At 53.0% G+C, this 10,965-nt stretch overlaps 1 long non-coding RNA gene across 1 annotated transcript; it reads left to right on the forward strand.

Annotated features, from left to right (window-relative positions):
- The first annotated feature begins 7,086 nt into the window (after window positions 1–7,086).
- Window positions 7,087–9,299, forward strand: LOC105543945. The gene is made up of 2 exons (XR_001006697.1): window positions 7,087–7,209; window positions 7,727–9,299. It is a non-coding gene; the product is annotated as an uncharacterized LOC105543945 (long non-coding RNA).
- Window positions 9,300–10,965: the final 1,666 nt, after the last annotated feature.

The raw sequence follows: 10,965 nt of genomic DNA on the forward strand, positions 1-10,965 counted from the left end.
GCTGCCGGCGGCCTCAGAGGTCACCCGCTTTGGTCCGTGGGCACTGCAGGCGTCGCCTTCGCTGCTGCGTGCCCGGACTCATTGCTCGAGCACCTCCGTGCCGGGAGCGTGCAGCCGCCCTCCTGGGGGCAGCCGTCAGAATGGCCTGCCTTCAGCCGAGTTGGAATCGGCCTCCCTTTAACTCCCACCGCCGGGCCTAGCCGTGCGAGGCGTGCGCGCAGGCCAAGTCCCCCAGCTGCCTCCGGTCACTGCCTTCTGTGGAGGCGTTGGTGGTGAGGACCGAGCGCCGGGTCCCGAGTGGGTGAGCCCTTCAGCGTCCCACTGTGACAGGGGCTGCTGACTTGGCTTTCAGAAAGGGCAGGTCTGCGGGCCCTCTGCGCCTCCCAGCCCAGCTCTGCTCCTACCGAGGGCTGTCTCCCTTTTCCCCTCTTATTACAAAAGTAATTCATACTGTAGAAAAATGGGAAAGTACAGACATTACAACAAAATAATTATCTCCTTAATCCCTCCCCAGATGAGTTCTTTCTACTTCGTAACGTGCATTTGGTGCATATGCCCTGATATATTTTTACATGGTTAGAGTCTTACTGTACACTTTTTTCACCAGTTGTAGAAGTCTGTTCATGTTACTAGATGTTCTGCAACATGAATTTTAATAAACGTGCAGTATTTTATCCTATGGATATGCCTGTATATCTTAAAGTTTTATCTACTTCCTTACCATTGACTATTTAGGGTGTTTCTAATGTGGGGCTATTAAAAGCACTACCTTTCCTTTGGTGCAGCTATTTCACTAGTAGGGATTTTCCCTATAGGTATCCAAAAGGTAATGGGGGAGCTCAGGAGTGTAAGATACGTGGAGACATTGTACAACAACCCCCTTGTCCTGCTGATGTAGGGAACTGGTTAATTATAGCACAGCCATGGAATGGGATACTGAAGCCCAGCGGATCTTAAATATACGCATACCAAAAAAGCAAGGTGCACAGCAGCACGTAGGCTATTTGTGTTTTAAAAAGGGGTATTAATACACACACATATGCTCAAATAAGCACACGATGCCTCTGATGGATGTCTGAGGAGATGGTACCGTTAGGGAGAGGAACTTGATGGGGACTGCCAGGGGTGGAAGGAGGCTTTTCACTCTGCTCTTTTGAACCATTGCTTTTTTTCCCCTTGTAACACGACCATGTATTACCTATCTTTTTAACTTTTTTTTTTTTTTTTTTGGAGACAGAGTCTCGCTCTGTCACCCAGGCTGGAGTGCGGTGGTGCAATCTTGGCTCACTGCAATGTCTTCCTCCCTGGTTCCAGCAATTCTCCTGCCTCAGCCTCCCGAGTAGCTTGGATTACAGGCTTGTGCCACCATGCCCAGCTAATTTTTATTTATTTTTATTTTTGATCTTTTTCTTTCTTGAGACGGAGTCTCACTCTGTCGCCCAGGCTGGAATGCAGTGGTACGATCTCGGCTCACTGCAACCTCCGCCTCCCAGGTTCAAGCAATTCTCCTGCCTCAGCCCCTGAGTAGCTGGGATTATAGGTGCGCACCATCACGCCCGGCTAATTTTTTATATTTTTAGTAGAGACGAGGTTTCACCATATTGGTCAGGCTGGTCTCGAACTCCTGACCTCGTGATCCACCCGCCTCAGCCTCCCAAAGTGCTGGGATTATAGTCATGAGCCACCGTGCCTGGCTGAGGGACTGCTTCTAAAAGCTAAGCCAGCCAGGCATGGTGGCTCACACCTGTAATCCCAGCACTTTGGGAAGCTTAGGTGGGAGGATCACTTGAGCCCAGGAGTTCAAGACCAGTCTGGGCAACATAGTGAGACCCTACCTCTACAAAAAATAGAAAATTAGCTGGGCGTGGTGGTGCCTGCCTGTGGTCCCAGTTGATTGGGAGGCTGAGGTGGGAGGATCCCTCAAGCCTGCAAGGTCAAGCCTACAGTGAGCAGTGTTTGTGCCACTGCAATCCACCTGGGCAACAGAGCAAGACCTTGTCTCAAATAAATAAAAGCTAAGCCTATGCTAGAACATCCCTAGTAAAGAGGAGCCCAGCGCCGTGCAAATCAGCTCACTTCATGGTCAGACTGCTGTAACTAACAGAAAGCGCTTCCTTCCCGAAGCTGAAGCTGCCGCCCTGCAAGCTCCACCCCTTGCCCTGCTCTGGTGCCTAGAACTTCAGCCACTGGAATGCGCTGCACTCCCAGGACCTCTGGCCTTCCAGACTCTCCGCCATTCAGGCTCCTCCAGCTGGCTAGGGCCTGAGCACTGCGGCTCGGTGTTGCCCACTCCAGCTTTAGCAGCTCAGCTTGAGGACGTGTCAGGGAATGCAAGACCCACCCTGCAACCACTGTCCCCCAGCGAGTTCCTTACAAAGTGAGGACCTATGAGGGAGCCTCCTCCTGGGGACATGGAATGTTCTTTGTGTCTTGATAATGGTGGTGGTACCCAAGTGGATACATTTTTCAAAAGTCATCCAGCTGTACGTTTTTAATGGATGAATTGTATGGTTTGGAAATAATGCCTTGATATGGTTGGGGTTTTTGGGGGGGTTTTTTGTTGTTGCCCAGGCTGGAGTGCAGCGGCATGATCTCAGTTCACTGCAGCCTCAACCTCCCAGGCTCAAGTGATTTTCCCACCTCAGCCTCCTGAGTGGCTGAGACCACAGGCGGGCACTACACCTGTTTTTTTGTTTTTTGTTTTTTTAAGAGATGGGGTCTGTGTTGCCTGGGCTGGTCTCAAATTCCTGGGCTCAAGTGATCCTCCTGCCTCAGCCTCCCAAAGTGCTGGAATTAAAGGCATCAGCCACTGTGCCCAGCTTGATTTTTAAAACTAATAAAATTGGGGGGATAAAGTTCATACCTTTTGGCTCTTTAATTCCACAGGTAGGAATTTATCCCAAAGAAATGATGATATGAACAAAGATTTAGCAGTAAGGATGCTTATCACAAAAGTTATTATTATGTTTTATTTAAAAGTTAAAAAGAGGCCGAGTGCGGTGGCTCACACCTGTAATCCCAGCACTTTGGGAGGCTGAGGCGGACAGATCACAAGTTCGAGACCAGCCTGGCCAACATAGTGACACCCCGTCTCTACTAAAAATTAGCTGGATGTGGTGGCAGGCACCTGTAATCCCAGCTACTCAGGAGACTGAGGCAGGAGAATCGCTTGAACCTGGGAGGCAGAGGTTGCAGTGAGCAGAGATTGTGCCACTGCACTCCAGGCCGGGGAACAGTGCAAGACTCTGTCTCAAAAAAAAAAAAAAAAGCAGGGGGCCAGGTGTGGTGGCTCATAGCTGTAATCCCAGCACTTTGGGAGGCTGAGGTAGGTGGATCACAAGGTCAGGAGTTCGAGACCAACCTGACCAACATGGTGAAACCCCGTCTCTACTAAAATTCAAACAATTAGCTGGACGTGGTGGCACGCACCTGTAATCCCAGCTACTCGGGAGGCTGAAGCGGGAGAATCCCTTGAACCCGGGAGGCAGAGGTTGCAGTGAGCCGAGACAGAGCCACTGTACTCCAGCCTAGGCAACAGAGCAAGACTCTGTCCCCACCCCGCTAAAAAAAAAAAAAAAAAGCAGTACCTCATCTGTGTGGAACATATGGTTAGTGAATGTCCTGCCGTGCTCTCCCAGCTCTGGTGACGGTAAAGGTGCTAGCTGTCACCTTCTCTGCTTTAACGCACACCAGGCTCAGCACTCCCTCAGGTTAGCCCTGTGGCCTTCATGTAGTGCTTGCTGTGCCCATTCTACACATGAGGAAACTGAGTGGCTGGCACAGCTCTGAATGGCAGAGAAGGGAGTGGAACCCATGTGACTTGCCCCAGAGATCAAACTTGTAGCCCCCAAGGGTTTTTATCCCTTAAGAGCTGCCTCCTTGGAGTCACTTGCTTTCTTGAACTGTGTCCTCAGGCCAGCTATGGAAAAGCCTTGACAGACAGGAGTCAGGGCTTGTTGGAGTTCTTACCTCCTGGTGTGTAAATAATTCAGGTGAGTCAGCCTCTTTTTTTTTTTTTTTTTGAGACAGAGTCTCACTCTGTCACCAGGCTGGAGTGCAATGGCGCTATCTTAGCTCACTGTAACCTCTGCCTCCCGGGTTCAAGCAATTCTCCTGTCTCAGCCTCCGGAGTATCTGGGACTACAGGCGCACGCCACCACACCCAGCTAATTTTTGTATTTTTATTATTTATTTATTTATTTAGTTTTGAGATGGAGTCTCACTCTGTCGCCCAGGCTGGAGTGCAGTGGCAGCGATCTCGGCTCACTGCAAGCTCCACCTCCTGGGTTCATGCCATTCTCCTGCCTCAGCCTCCCGAGTAGCTGGGACTACAGGTGCCTGCTGCCATGCCTGGCTAATTTTTATGGATTTTTTTTTTTTTACTAGAGACGGGGTTTCACCACCTTGGCCAGGATGGTCTCCATCTCCTGATTTCGTGATCTGCCCACCTTGGCCTCCCATAATGCTCTGATTACAGGCATGAGCCACTGTGCCTGGCCTAATTTTTGTATTTTTAGTAGAGACGGGGTTTCACCATGTTGGCCAGGATGGTCTCGATCTCTTGACCTCATGATCCTCCTGCCTTGCCCTCCCATAGTGCTGGGATTACAGGAGTGAGCCACCGCACCTGGCCGGGTCAGCCTTTCTGACCCTTTTTTCATCCAAAAAGCAGGAATAGCAAGAGCTTGGCTGCCCGGACCCCTGCCCCCAATTTGGACAGAAACACAGGATCACTGTTGAACTTGACCCCCCCAGCGCCATGCCAGTGGGCCTCTGGGACCCCCACCCTCCAGCTCTGGGACCTGGCACAAACCACTCCATCCAGCTTTGTCTTGCAAGATGCACATCATCTAAGCAAACTTTTAAGAAATTCAGAAAGCCAAGGAAACGAACGGAGCCAGGAATCCTGAAGATGTGAGGCCACTCCTAACTCAAGGTTCTTGAGGGTTACCCAGGATCCCCAGGCCTCAACTTCTTCACCCCTGCAGGGCCTGCCTTGCTGGCTTCTGGTCTGCATGTGAGTTGATCTGCCTTGCTTGCTTGGCCACATGGGCCCAGCAGGTCCTACCCACAGCCAGCCTGGCTCCTTCCACCTGACAGGCTCCCTCTGAATTCTCTCCAGCACCTCTGGCCCAGGTGCTAGCCCTGCCCACTTCTGGAAGACAGTCCTTGCTCTCTGGTGGCTTCCTTCCTTCCTTCCTTCCCTCCTCCCTCCCTCCCTCCCTCCCTCCCTTCCTCCCTCCCTTCCTCCCTTCCTCCCTTCCTCCCTTCCTTCCTTCCTTCCTTCCTTGGCGGGGCAATTAGAGGGCTGATCGTTCAAGTTCCACAAGACTCGGCCCCACTTTACTGAGTGCCCGATACAAAGACTCACAATGACCTCAGGCACATGGGACAGCAGCCCCACTTTTCAGAAGAAACTGAGGCTCAGGGAAGTTGAGCAATTTGTCTGAAACCATATTGGGCTGAGAACCCAGGCCTCCCAATCCTCCTTCCGGGGCTGATGCTGGGACATGCTTGAGCATTGTGAAGGGGGCATCGCAGGCAGGGGGCCTGTATTTCTTATTGGTCTTCTTGGCCTGAGCATTAGTCTGTTTTCTTTCTCTCCAGGCAGTCACTGGGTCCTGCCGATTCCATTAAGATCCCCTCTCCCATCTGGACTCCAGCCCTGACTCCCTCCTCTGGCAGCCCCCAGGATTGCTGTAGTCTGTGGCTCTGGTCACTTCCTGCTCTGGGACCCCTGCAGCCACCTCAGGGCAGCAGGCTCAGGATGCCAGAGCCAGGGCTCAGCATGGGCACGCGAAGTGTTTTGGGGACAGAAGGGCGCGCCCAGGGGAGGACCTGCTTCCCCAGGAGAAACAGGGCAGCAGATGGTTTAGGCAGCTGATCTTTAGAACCTCACAGCTTCGGGAGTGAAAATTACCTGATGGGGCCCCGGCCCAGCTCTCCTCCTGGCACCCCAGTGCTGGCCATGGACACAGCCATTCCCTGCCCACACAGCCTGCCCAGTGGTACCCCAGCTGTGCAGCTGCCAAGGAGAAAGGCAGCTTTGTTGACCTCAGGGCCTGAAGCCAAACCCCGGCAGAGTCCAGCCTGGGCAGGAGCAATCCCGCGCTCATGTGGGTGCCGGGCCCAGCTAGCTGGACACTTCCACCTTGGTCAGGTGCTCCCGGGACACAAGGACTTCTGCCTTCTGAGCTCCCCGTCTTACAGAGCAGTGGGTAGGATTAAAGGAGGTCCCTTGTGTTCAGAGCAATGGAAGCACTGTCTTTTCATGGAGAAAAGCTGCTCCCAGGACACGGAGCCAGCGGCGCCAGCCTCATCCTCTCCCTCCAGGGGCCGCCTTCCCCCATCACACCACCCTCCCCGCCACAGGCTGAGCAGGAGCACATGATCCACTCCCTCCCTCCACCATGCACGGAGCTGTGCAAAGGCCAGGCCACCTTGGAGTCTTTTGAGATGGTCACTGTGATCCATTCTTCTGCATGAGTTAATGAGACAAAGTATAAAAAACTAAGTTCTGAGCCTTATTTTTCTCTTCAGTCTTAAGCGGGTCTGGTGAGCCAGGGCTGTGCCTGGTGCTGGGGGCATTTCCTCTACAGGTATAAGTGGCCACCATGACCTGGGTCTCTTGGAGCAGCCTGGCTCTGGAGGAGCAGGCGTGGGAGAATTGCAGGGGTGCAGGGAGAGCACCGGGGCTGGGCATCTCCAAGACCCAGCAGTACCAGGTGCTGGCGCATTCTGGATGAGACGCAGGTGCTGAATGAGCTCTGCCCTGAGCCTGCGCTCGCCTGCAGTGTGAGAATAAACTTCCTTTCCTACTTCCTTAGGGGCTGGGGTGAGCCCATATTTCCCAGTGCATCACTGAGGTGAGGGGCCGGGCGGCCACACACCTGCTTTTTCCCGGAGCTGGGCCTGTGCGGGAGTGCGCTTGCCTTGCCAGTTCTGTTTTTGGGAAGAGGATAAGGACCGCCTGGAGCTGAGGGTCTCAGCAGTGGGCAGGGCTGTGCATGGGGCAGAGCAGCAGCCCCTGGGGAGTCAGGTAAAGGGATGGCTGCCCCTGTGCAAGATTGTGACCGTGTTCTCTGTTCCAGACAGGAATTCCAGGCTTGGACTGGAGTGAAGCCCTCAAGATCCACAAAGGCAAAACCAGCCCGAGTCATCACAACCCACACTTCGGGATGGGACAGCAGCCCTGGGGCCGGCTTCCAGGTCAGCCTGAAGCTGGTGCGGCAGAGGTGTGGGTATAGAAGCCTGTTTACCTGGGTAGGGATTAGGAGCCAGATTTTCATGGTGTAAAATGGAATTATGACCAGGGACAGCAATGCCAACCAGATGTCGTGAACAAAAACCCAAGGTACTCCTTCATCATTAGCCAGCTGGGTGGCCCTCTAGTGTTGGCCTCTCTGGTGAGCAGGGTCTCTGCATCCTAAATCCCCATCTTACCCTTGGCCCGAGTATCGGAGCATTTATGTAAGAGGAAAGAGGCGATGGGAGGGAGTGGGGGCACCTCGGCTCCCCAATTCCCAGGTGGTTCAGGGAGCAGAATGGAAGGTCCATGTGCCACTGAGCCACTAATGCTATGACGCCTATGGCTCACGGTGAGCAAGTCCCCTCTGACCCTTCGCGTCTGGACTCCTAGAGGATGGGAGGGGATTTTTTCCTGGAGCTGGGGGGTAGGGAGGTAAGGAAAAGTCCCGCTGATATGTGGCCACACTCCATTTTTCAGGTCCCAGAGGTGAGGAAGAAGTTCACTCCTAACCCCTCCGCCATCTTTCAGGCCTCAGCTCCCCGGATTCTCAACGTGTGACTGCCTGCACCGTGACACCGTGGCTGCTGACAGGAGAGGGCTGGGGAGCGGCCTCAGGACCCACTACCGTGGGGCTGGGCGAGAGCATGGCATGGGCCCCTCCAGGAGGGCACAGCCCCTCTCAAAGCTGTCACCAGGGCTGAGGTGCTGGTGCGGGGCAGATGCACCGATGGACTTGGCACACCCAGCTCAGCTCAGCCTCAAGCGTCCTCTTGAGAAGCCTGTGGAAGGCTCCCGCGTTCGTAACTGCCATCTGGCCATCTCTGGGTTTTGAAATGAGAGGAGCCTGAGGAGCAAGTCAGTTGGGAACCGAATTGGTCCATGGAAGCTAAGCAATGTGGACACATCCAGTTATGTCCACGTTTGGTGGATTTCCCAGGATGCATGAGCACTTGATTAATTTTATAACCTATGGTGAGACCCTTGGCTCTTCCTACAAATGGCCCCTGCAGTTGAAGCTGTAGGAATCTTGGGCCATCACCTGCATGACTCATGGTGATGCTGAGTATCCAGGAGGAAATTTCTGGAAGAAACAGACCGTCAGTCACGGACTTCCACTTCACAGACCTCCTTATGGCCAAGATGAGCCTCATGTTTTAACAAAACATTTCTTGGGATTGAATGAATCACATTTACCTTGTGGTAGGTGTCTAAAGACTGAATCTACATTTTATTACTAATTATTTCCCCCCCTAACATAAGGATGACGAGAAGGACACTACCGTACACACTGGCTAAGAACGGGGACTGTTTTTGGGAAGGTGGCATTGTCTCATTCCCTGAAATACCTTAAAATGTCATCGACACCAACCCTTCCCCTTCTGTCTACCCTGCTCACATGGACAGTGACAGGGAACTCACCACCTTTTGAAGAGGCAGTTCATTTTCTTTGCAAAGCTCTCTCCTAACTTTCTCCGTAAATTCCAGCCAGCATGGCCACATGGGTCACGCCTGGTCCCTTTGCACAGCAGCCCTTCACACATTTGAAGGGTCTACATCCCTTTTTAAAGCTTAGAGGCACAAGCTCAGGACAGTCTTCAGTAAGGAAATTTGTGGATTTCCCTTTGGATCTTTCTTCCTCTCCGGCCCACAAGTGGCTCTAGTCTGACGAGCATTTAAGCTGCAGATGGTGGCACTCCACTCGGGTCTCAGAGCCACCAGACATGCAGGTGGGACAGTGGTTCCAGCTCAGGCTGCCTGTCAGCGTCCCTTCCAGGTGCTAGCCCTGGCAGGCATAGCCCTCCCCTCATGCCAGCACAGGAAATGCTCTTGGTGAGAGGCTCACTTTAAAGAAGTCCAAACCGTGTGCTTATCCAAGGGGTTCTGCTATTTCAGACTTCACGGCTTGCATGTTTGATTTTTCTAAGAGAAAAGAGGCTGCCTGCTGGGTGTCTGGGGAAATGAGATTAAACTGTACAATCTCAGTTTTACTAAAATGCAAAAATGTACAGTTTCAATTTCTTAAATTGTAAACACGAGTTTTCTCATGCTTGCTTTCTCCGGTCTCTTGGTGCTAAGGACTTCAGTGGGGCCCAGCTGCCTCCATACCTCAGAGGCCTGTTGATCCTGAGCACTTCTTGCTGTGTGGGCTGCAGGGCACGTGTTAGGTGCAGCCCACAGAACCCACCCTGTCGCCCACCCTCACCCAGGCGCCTCGGGTAAAGGGGCTCTCTGAAGCTCCTCAGGCTCTAATCCTGGCTTCTCCACTCGCTACCTGTGAGCAACTGGGGTTCTGTTTCTTTAACCGAAAAGCGAGGACGCTACCAGCTACATTTTGTAACTTGCTGAGAATATCCGTGTTTATGGGTGGGGTGCTCAGTACAGGAAATAACTGAGACACAGGTGTTAGGATTATTCTTTCCTGCCTTAGTCCCCCCTCCTCACTTTCCCTGGAGCCAGCTCTGTTCCCACCTGCTGCTCCCAGCGTCCTCTAGCTTGATGCCCTGTGCTCACAGCCCCTCACCACCCCCTGGCCAATGTCACCCTGCACAGCACCTGGGATGCTCGTTTGTTCTTTTCCTATAATGGGCTGGCCAGCTCTGCTGCGCCTCAGCCAGGACCAACCAGGCCTGCCCCTTCCTGGCAGTGCTGCTGGGGTAGCCGCAGCAGAGGCCTCACCACACCAGACAGGCCTGACTGCAAGGCAAACAAATGGGCAAGAGCCCCTGCAGTGCACAGCATACAGCCTTTCACAAACACCAACTCCAGTGCTCCTCTGAGGGTGCACCATCCTCATCACCAAGACGGTCTCGCTTTGTCGCCCAGGCTGCAGTGGTGTGATCACTGCTCACTGCAGCCTCAACCTCCTGGGCTCAAGCGATCCTCCCACCTCTGCTGCCCAAGTAGCTGGGACCACAGGGGCATGCCACCACCATGCCTGGTTTTTTTTTTTCCCCCGTTGCCCAGGCTGGAGTGCAGCGGCACAATGTCGGCTCACTGCAACCTCTGCCTCCCACATTCAAGCGATATTCTCCCACCTCAGCCTCCCGAGTAGCTGGGATTACAGGCGCCCACCACCACGCCCAGCTGATTTTTGTAGAGACAGGGCTTCACCATGTTGGCCGGGCTGGCCTTGAACTCCTGACCTCAGATGTTCCGCCCACCTCGGCCTCCCAAAGTGCTGGGATTACAGGCATTGAGCTACCATACCCGGCCATTTTTTATTATTTTTGTAAATTTTGTAGAAACAGGGTCTCCCTATGGTTGCCCAGGCTGGCCGTGAACTCCTGCGCTCAAGCAATCCTCCTGCCTCAGCCTCCACAAAGCACTGGGATTGCAGGTGTGAGCCACGGCACCCAGCCTGGCCTCTTTATGAGGAGATGTGGGTTCTGATGAAACTCCTTCCCACTCACTTAGGTCTAATCAGGCCTAACATGTTCAGCAAGTGATCCAAGAGCAACTGAGACAAGTCTCAACCACGTGGCCCCAACTCCTACCTATCTCACACACACATGTATAATACGCAGAGCAGACAGACGGACAGGCACTGAGAGATGTCAGCAGTGATTATCTTTCAGAGGGGGAATTAGGAGGAGCTTTTAAAACACATTTTTTATGCTTGCTAAAGTTTCTATAAATGTTTTTGTAATAATTCTGTAAAGAAAAAGTTTTTAAAAATAAAAAGCAAGCCGGGCATAGTGGCTCATGCCTGTAATCCC

Source organism: Mandrillus leucophaeus, unplaced genomic scaffold (genome assembly GCF_000951045.1).
Source record: "Mandrillus leucophaeus isolate KB7577 unplaced genomic scaffold, Mleu.le_1.0 Scaffold295, whole genome shotgun sequence".
Lineage (NCBI taxonomy): Eukaryota > Metazoa > Chordata > Mammalia > Primates > Cercopithecidae > Mandrillus > Mandrillus leucophaeus.